The sequence below is a fragment of the Gekko japonicus genome, unplaced genomic scaffold (assembly GCF_001447785.1).
Source record: "Gekko japonicus isolate JY-2015 unplaced genomic scaffold, Gekko_japonicus_V1.1 scaffold2148, whole genome shotgun sequence".
Lineage (NCBI taxonomy): Eukaryota > Metazoa > Chordata > Lepidosauria > Squamata > Gekkonidae > Gekko > Gekko japonicus.
The window spans coordinates 73,500-83,313 of record NW_015169239.1 but is presented as its reverse complement, the minus strand read 5'-3'; positions in this window follow the sequence as shown (position 1 = coordinate 83,313).

Genomic DNA, 9,814 nt, shown 5'->3' with positions numbered 1-9,814 from the left:
TGGGGCACGTGATGCTCTGTCTTCTTGGTGCTTGGGGGGGGTCAACAGTGGGAGGGCTTCTAATGTCCTGGCCCCACTGGGGGACCTCCTGATGGCACTGGTATTTCTGGCCACTGTGGGATACAGAGTGTTGGACTGGGTGGGACTTTGGTTCTTATGTTCTATTTATTTACTTCCTTTGTACCCCCAAACGGGGACCCACAGTGGCTTATAGCCTTCTCCGCTTCTCCGTTCTGTCCTCACAACAAGGCAGGTTAGGCAGAGTGTGTGTAACTGGCCCACGTTTGCTTCACTGGCAGAGTGAGGATTCAAACCTGGGTCTCCCAGATCTTAGTCAGACGCTTTAAGCACTACACCCCCCTTGGCTCTCTGAATGTAGCCAGTTTTCCAAAGAACGTGTATCACGTCTGTAATATGTCTCTGTACAGATGGAAAATCTGGAATGTACAATTTGAAACTCTTTGGTATTTTAGGGTGGGAGTGACTAGTAAATGGGAGGCGTGGCTCATGTGACGTGCTGCCCGTTTAGGTTCAAATGAATTGGCTGCGTTGGAATGGAGGTCATAAATCTCATTTGCAATCACTACTCTGATCGCTGGAACTCCAAAATGCACCTTCCAGGCTGCAGACGTGGAAGTGGAGAGCTATGGCTCTCCCCACAGAAAGGCGACTCCTGCAAGTGAAAAAATAAAGCCAGGAAAAGAAGAGGAGATTTGATTTATACCCCACCCTCAGATCAGCTTACAAACTCCTTCCCCTCCCCCTCCCCACAACAGACACCCTGTGAGGTAGGCGGGGCTGAGAGAGCTCTGACAGCAACTTCTCTTTTTCAAGAACAGCTCTTATCAGAACTACGGCTTGCCCAAGGTCATCCAGAGAGGAGAGAGAGGAGATTGGATTTATACCCCGCCCTTCACTACCCGAAGGTGTCTTAGAGTGGCTTACAAACTCCTTCCCCTCCCCCTCCCCACAACAGACACCCTGTGAGGTAGGTGAGGCTGAGAGAGCTCTGACAGCAACTTCTCTTTTTCAAGAACAGCTCTTATCAGAACTACGGCTTGCCCAAGGTCATCCAGAGAGAAGAGAGATGAGATTGGATTTATACCCCGCCCTTCACTACCCGAAGGAGTCTCAGAGCGGCTTACAAACTCCTTTCCCTCCCCCTCCCCACAACAGACACCCTGTGAGCAATGCTCCCTCTAAGCTGTGGAGTATTGTGAACAAAAATTCTACTTTGGGAGCTACTGGCATAAAAGGTGTGAGCGAGTGATTTGGCTGCTGCATAAATTAGTTTGCTCTGGGGCCATCCTTCCTGAGCGAAGACAAAAATTTGTGAGCTGGAGGCGAAAAATCTGAGCTAGCTCACACTAACTCAGCTTAGAGGGAACACTGCCTGTGAGGTAGGTGGGGCTGAGAGAGCTCTCTACAGAAACTGCTCTTTTTCAAGAACAGCTGTGCCAGAACTATGGCTTGCCCAAGGTCATCCAGCAGGTGCAAGTGGAGGAGTGGGGAATCAAACCCGGTTCTCCCAGATTAGAGTCCACGCACTTAACCACGACACCGAACTGGGCCCTATGAGATAAAGCAAGGCAATGCTGTCCAATGGGACTTCTGAAAGTCCCTATATCTGAAGAGCCTTAAAGGGAAAATACTATACCTGAAACATCGTTCTATGTGCCATGCATGGCACTTGAGAACCACAGCTCATTGCGTCATTGCTCGTGCTGAAAATGCTGCACTGAAGAAGTAAAACAAAGAATGGATCTTGAATAGCTGCCAAGAGATGCCAAGGAAAATGCATGTCTCTATGTCCCTCTATCTGACACAGTAGCAAGAGACTATGCAAAGGTCAGTTGTGTTTTAAGCGCAGATAGGAGGGGCAGTTCTCTGCCCACTAAACTTGTTTCATCCTCCTGGCCTGGGATGGGTGGCCGGTGAGATCAAGCGGGTGATGAAGACCGCTGGCTGTTGGGGCTACCATTGGGATAGCCCTCTGTTTGTAACAGGTTTCTTACAGGCTGATTCTGCACCCCTCTGTTTCCTCACAGTTTTTCCACAGCCACATCGGGAGGTTAATCTCCCTCCGCACTGCATGCCGCTTTCACTTTCTTTGTTCATCAGGTCTTATGGTACCTTCTGCACAGGTTTATGGCCGTTCAGGGGCGACTTCACAGTCAGTACAGCGTCACCCCGAGCAGTGTTCCCTCTAAGCTGAGTTAGTGTGAGCTAGCTCACCGTTTTTTAGCCTCCGGCTCACACATTTTTGTCTTCACTCAGGAAGGATGGCTCCAGAGCAAACTAACTTATGCAGTAGCCAAATCGCTGGCTCACAACTTTAATGCCAGCCTCTCACAAAGTAGAATTTTTGCTCACAAGACTCCATAGCTTAGAGGGAACATTGATCCCGAGGTATCTGAATATGGTTTTGAGTGGCACCTTTTCTTTCCTCCCCTTCTGATTCAAAGGGAACAATAAGCAGACAATTTGACACGACTTTATTGATCTCTGTCAGTATTTATCACCTCACCATGAATTACTTGGCTCAGGTGGCCACCGAGGCAAGTACTGACACAGAAAAATCTGCATACCAGATTGAATGAAAACATTCTGAGGCAAGGGGGGAACCAGGTCGAGCACGGCGAAAATGTGGAGCAAATGCCAGATGCAGAATGGACCACAGAATGTACGTCAGTGCTTCTGAACTCCCCACCAACTTCATTACTCAGGTTGGACCGTCTGCAGTTCTTCTAAACCCACCATTTGCTGTCGGACATGAACGTGCATTTAAGCCAATGGCTGACTTATAGTTCATGACAATGGCAAGGCTTTTGAGGAAACAGAGTGGAGGCTGTGGGGCTGATTTTAGGGGTATCATTCACAGTGCTGGCCATCATTTTTAAGAAGGAAGCAAAGATGATTATCCCTTAAAGAGAAGGTGCATCCATGCAGTGTAGTTCTTCATTTCTATATGGCGCAAAGAAGAATTACCTGCTCATGTCAAGTTGCAATGTCTCAGGTGGAAAAGCACAAGTGATATGGAGAATCTGTTACATGCTGATTGCATTATCAGAAGTGTGCGACATTCTTTTCCTCTCTCTTTCATTATCCTGAGACAGTGGACTCTCCTGCCCAGTGAGCACACCAGGTCACTTAGAACTGATACCTCATATTGAGGCTAAAGAATATCACAAAACTGAACTGGGTACTCCTACATTTAATTCTTGCCTTAATTCTCCATTTCCTCTTCAGAGTACTCAAGGTTCCGAGTTTGATTTTGGAAATAATTTTATGCCGGGGCGGCCCTGACAACTCGTAGTATTACACATAATGTGAGAGGGGAATATACCTAATCCGCTGGGAATATCAGTGGGGCATTATTTGAAAAGTCATCAAATTCAGTTGGTTGCGTCCAATGCTCCCTTCTAAGCGGTGGAGTCTTGTGAGCAAAAATTCTACTTTGTGAGCTCCTGGCATTAAAGTTGTGAGTGAGCGATTGGGCTGCTGCATCAATTAGTTTGCTCTGGAGCCATCCCTTCCTGAGCTAAGACAAAAATCGGTGAGCCGGAGGCTAAAAAACAGTGAGCTAGCTCGCACTAACTCAGCTTAGAGGGAACACTGGTTGCATCTATATACAAGTGATGCTCTGAAAAATGGCAGCCACATTGCCTTTGGATCTAATAGTCTCTGAAGGATGCCCACCCTCTACTGCTGACACTGAACTCTGAGAAAGTGTTTGTTCCAGCACAAGAAAGCTGACCCCCAGTAATACTCTCCCCTGCACTTTTTAATCAGTACCCTCATTCCAGAAGTGTTGCCATGCATAGGCTCATTAGTAGCAAAGCAAGGAGATAAAAGGGTTGACAGCTGACTATTAAGGTAGACAGGAAGGTGGCAGAATGAATCTGGTCCTGGTGAAGCAGCCTTTTCGTCATGTCTTCAACTTTTTGGGCGACTTGAGGGCATTTGGGGTAAGTTATGAGATTGCTCCACCACATGCCGAAAAGCCCCCCCCCCCATTCTCTCAGCTTGTACATTCACCAGGCCCGTTTGTTTGGGCGTTATCACTTCTTAGTTTCTTGCCCTTTGGCATCAGGAAGCCCAATGAGAAAGACACCGCAGAAACCGGATGGGACATCTGATTAGCTTTTAGGCAAAGTTTCAAATTTCCCTTTTGCCTAGCTGCTTAAGCCTGCTTTGTCGGCATCCCCTAATTCAAGAATGGCTGGACTTGCGGGCAAGGCCGGTTTCTTCTACTCTTCCCAGGTACTCATTAGCAAGAGCTCAAGGTGTGTGCCCCAGGAAGTATTGGGGTCCTTTGTTTTTATGTCGCAAATTAGCATCCGCCTACAGCAGAGCTGCATCTCTGCCAGCTGTTATTGGTATATGGTTAAATGTATACTGTTATAAAGTCAAGAGTAGCACTGTACTGGTGTAATCGTAGCAGCTGCTCTATTCTCCCGCTAGTCTCCATTATAAAGTTGTCACCAGCTAGCAGTACCAGTTCCCGGGTTGCAGTGTTTTTGTGCTCAGGGGCATACCACATTATTGATAAATATGTCCATGTACCTTATGATATACAAAATCCAAGGAGATGTTCGCCCTCAACTCAGTTCATCAGCTCTAAACTCTCACACTAACAGAAATGAATAGGTTTTGCCTTTGTACGTCAAAGTATCTTTGAATACTGTATTGTACATTAAATAAAAATTAAGTAATAATATTTTTTTTTAAGTCCTAGTTCCCCTGATGGCTGATGGCCTCAGCAGCGACCATCTCAGGTCATGAAGTGTCTACTTCTAGCTCATACATGGATGACCTTCTATCCAGGCCACCAACCACCACAGGGCCTCACCCCTACAGGTCTTCCACAACCACAGGATCCTGGGTTCACCAGAAGGCCATCATCCATCTGGGGATGTCAAAACTCCTCCCCCCTCAAAATGTCACTTCAGTCTCGGGGCAGCGATAAGAATGTAAGAACATAAGAGAAGCCATGTTGGATCAGGCCAGTGGCCCATCCAATCCAACACTCTGGGTGCGTTCAGACGGGTATTTACAACGGTATAGGTGCCGGTTGGAATCGGTGCACTTACCAGCGTTCACACGGCGAACATCTGCCCTCCGTCCCTAACCGTTGCAAAGAGCTTTACACCGTTGTATTCTGCCACTAGGTCCCCAAGTGGTGGTATCCTGAGTGCAACGGATGTAATCACTTTACCCCCCTGTCTGATCGCTCTCCACCGTTGTAGAGCCACTTCCATTCGGAAGCCTGAGGCTTCCAATTTTCGCCCGCCATTTGTTTTTTTAGGTCGGCGATATGCGCTTGAGAAAGCTTCACCCCGGCGTTTGTTTAAAAAAAAAAAAAAGGAAAAGGTCCTTAGTTTAACGTTTTAGAGGAGTCCGAGACCTCAGGGAGGCCAGTTTGCTCTTTAAACTTTAAAGGTAAGTCCTCTTTTCAGGGCATGCTTTTCTGGACGGGGTGTTTTGCACATGCGCGAAGATCGCCATTCTGTGGATGGCTGCCTATGCGCATGCGCAAACTGAGTTTAAACAAACAAACCGCCGACGCCCGCTGTGTGTGAACGGGCATACAGCGATGGGCTCCGCAGACAGGAGATAAGTGTGATCGCGTTTCAGCTGGCATAAACTGCAACGGTTCCAACCGGTACAGTTTATGCCGGCTGAAACGCCCCGTCTGAACGCACCCTTTGTGTCACACAGTGGCCAAAACCCAGGTGCCATTGGGAGGTCCACCAGTGGGGCCAGAACTCCAGAAGCCCTCCCACTGTTGCCCCCAAAGCAACAAGAACACAGCGCATCACTGCCCCTGACAGAGTGTTCCATCTGTACCTTGTGGCCCATAGCCACTGATGGACCTCTGGCTCCATCTGTTTATCCAATCCCATCTTGAAGCTGTCTATGCTTGTAGCCGCCACCATTTATTGTGGCAATGAATTCCATGTGTTAATTACTCTTTGAGTGAAGAAGTACTCCCCTCTGAGATGTGATGCCTGAAGATCTGATGGGCCTTGTGCAAGTACTGGGGCTTCATCCTCTCCCACCCAGTAACTGTGCCATGGTTCCGGTTACACTCCTGTCCCTTTTGACGGCCCCGGATACCTTTTCATGGGATAACCTTCAGCACCCATCAGAAGGAACCACAACCATTATTCCCAGGACACACTACTCCTTAAGTTGGGGCTCCAGGTTTCTCATCTGCTGGGAGGGACCCTAAAACCTCTGAGTGGAAACCACCACGGATGCCAGTCAGTGCATGCTGCCATCACCTAGTCACCCCCCCAAAAGTGGCACGACCTGGAAAACAAGGCAGAGAGAGAGAGACCTCACTTGTGCTACTCTCCTTCCAGCCCTTGACAGACTCTCGTGCCCTCATCCTCACTGGCCACAAATGGTCAACACCAAGTCAGCCCTCAGGGAGCTACAAGGTCTCAGTCCCCCAACAGAAAGCAACTCTTCTACTTCAGTAGGTCGAGTCCCATCTTCCCGTCACCGACGTCAAAATTTTAAAATGCCAGAAAATCAAAGAAAAGGAGAACAAAACCGCAAGATATGGGAAACATATGCCGAACTTAAAAGTGGGGTGATTTTTCCCAAAAAGAACACTAAAACAACTAACAGGGATCACCAACAGGCACAGAGAATCTTTAAGGAAAAGTTCACTCAACCCAGACAGGTCAGTGCAGTGTTCCCTCTAAGCTGAGTTAGTGTGAGCTAAAGGTAAAGGTTCCCTTGCTCGAAAGCCAGTCGAGTCCGACTCTAGGGTTGCGGTGCTCATCTCCGTTTCAAAGCCAAAGAGCCAGCGCTGTCCGAAGACATTTCCGTGGTCATGTGGCCGGCATGACTAAACACCAAGGTGCACGGAACGCTGTTACCTTCTCACCGAAGCGGTACCTATTTATCTACCTGCAATTTCTTGCTTTCGAACTGCTAGGTTGGCAGGAGCTGGAACTAGAGACGGGAGCTCACTCCGTCATGCAGCACACTCGGGTCTCGAACTGCTGAACTACCGACCTTCCACAGCCTGCAGTTCAGCGTCTTAACCACTTGAGCCACCGCAGCTCCTCTTAGTGTGAGCTAGCTCACAGTTTTTTAGCCTCCAGCTCGCACATTTTTGCCTTAGCTAAGGAAGGGACGGCTCCAGAGCAAACTAATCAATGCAGTAGCCAAATTCCTCGCTCACCACTTTAATGCCAGTAGCTCACAAAGTAGAATTTTTGCTCACACGACTCCACAGCTTAGAGGGAGCATTGGTCAGGTGGGAGCTGTGTCACTCTTCAGCGAGCAGCCCCGAAAAGCTGGTGCAAAGCTTCGCAAAAGGAGAGAGAAAAAGAGTGCACACGTTGGGTGTCCGGCTTCTGCCACAGGGTAGTCCAGAGTAGCGTTTCCCAACTGGTGGGCCCCCAACCCCAAGTGGGTTGTGAAGCCTGTTGAAGTGGGTCCGAGGTATTTGCAGTTTTATGGCTGTGTGCATGGGTCTCCATACCAAAGAGTTTGGGAACTGCTGGCCTAGACCGCAAAGGGGGAAGGGCAGAAGCTGCTGAAGTTGCGACCTGTCAACCGCAAGGGGACGCAAAGGTTGCCTTTGGATATTCAGAAATCAGGAGGATGCCGACGCTCGAGCAACACTGATGCACCAAGTGAAACGTTTATTTTGGCAGGTTTAATTCTTTTATACAAAATATCTTACAATTTAAAAACATTTCTCCCCCAACAACGGCAACAAAAATCATATACATATATTTATAAGAGCCAATTACACAAAAGAGGGGGCAACCATATTATGCACAGAGAAACCCAACCCCCTTCCCCCCCCCTTCTTTACAAGAACAAAATGGCCAAAGGATCATTAATTAAGGGGTACCTTCGGCTACCTCTGAACTACATTTTCACAGATCTCGAGGGAAGCTGCGGTGGGAACTGGGCAGGAAGCGAGCACCAGAAGTGGAGCGTCTATCTCCTTCTCGGCTATGGAGGCTGACAAGGGTCAATCATTGACAACCGCTCAGCTGGTGCAGTGCAGCAGGGGGAAACCGCTGCTTAGCTGAGCCTCAGCCCCTCTTCGCCAGCCTCAGCCCCGTGTCCCACACGACTTCTGCAACTTAAGGCGAATCAGACTGGCCTTGGGGTTAAGGATTACCAAGACCACAATAATGCTTAGCAGTTTTATAAAGTGCTCCTGAGGTGTTCCAAGCACTCGAAACACATCACCTAACCTACCTATCAGAACTTTCATCAGCTGCTTAAAAATCAGCAAAAATCACAAAGAGACCAAGAAAGGGGGCTGGTTAAGAGTTAAACGAAAGAGTAAGAGGCTGGCTGCTTTCCTAAGGCCTCCTTCCTGTTGTATAAGGGGGGGGGGGAATTGCACACATGTTTAGAAAGCCAATTACATGGAGGAAGGAAACTGTATGCAAAGAAGGGAGAAAATATCCCCTTTGACTTTACAAGAACAAAGCGGCCAAAGGATAACTAGCCAGAAACACACGTGCTTCACCTCTGCATAAACAGACCTAAACCAGACTTGTAGGTATGATCGTCTTCTATGCAAGACGCCCGATTGCAATGGAAGGATTATAAACCTAACGGGCAGCCACAGAGATCAGGCGGGAGGGTGCAGAAAAGGAACGCTTGAGGGGCGTTGGCATTTTTAAAAGAGCTGGAAGGAGAGTCACGGGAGAAGGAAAAGACTGAAACAGAACAGGCCCGGAGGGAGGTCCAGGCATGGACTGAGAGGCCCACCTCCACCTGGACGCCTCCGTGCTCCATTTGCATCTGCCCTACCTGCATGCAGAGTGGGGAGCCATCCCATCCCATCCAAGAATAGTTTCCTCTGCTGCCAGCATTAGTGAAGACGTCTAAACGTCTGCATGCTTGACAGCATCAAATGTCAGTCTGCACACCCTACGTACAAATAAGAACCCAAGAACCGGGGATGCTCCGGTTATCTCCGCTGGCTCGGCGAAATGCTCTGCCTGCTCACTGTGATGAGGAACCCCCAACCCCATTGGGCTCCTTGCAAGAGGCCCATGACCCACTCGTGGGGCTCCCCTTTCGCATGCTCGAAGGGCCCAGTGCGACACAGGGCAGCCAGGACTTCTCTCTCCCCAGGAGTCCCAGGAACACTGCTGGTGACAAAGACACCTTGAGGGGGGTGGTGTCTTCATTGACTGTATCAGTGTTATCTTAAAACACAAATGCTGCCTAAACAGAATCACAGAAGCTTTAAACGGCAGCTGACCAGTTTTGGGGGGATATGCTAAAGGTGGCAACTTCTCACACTGCCGTGCCTAAACCTTCCACTGCAAACGACGTGTCCTGGATTACTCTTACATTTAAAAAGAGCACGTGCATACAAATGCCGGTCAAATATCTGGCAAGTGTGATGTGTTTCGGCACCTGTGTTTGTGGCATGGCTCCAGGCCTGTGTTCCTCTGTAATTTTTTAAAAAATTGTTAATCATGAGGGCAATTAAGACATAATAGCCAAAGCCTCTGGACCTCAACGGTGCTTTGGTTCCCCCACACACCTGGCTCCTCCCTCTCCCCCCCACTCCTCTGAATACATTCTTGCTCACGTCGGAAGGGAAAGGGAGTTGATATTCCCCCCCCCCTCACCATTACTGAGAGTATGCCGCTCCGGTGCTTCCTGAAATACTTTTAATCACTGTGTGCCGTACCTGTAAGGTTAGCAGCGCTTTGGAAGACGGAAGCCCGAAATTCCACATCATGATTCATCTCTCGGGGAAAGAACCTTTAAACAGAATCGGCGTGCAGGGAGAAGCACCCAGATCACC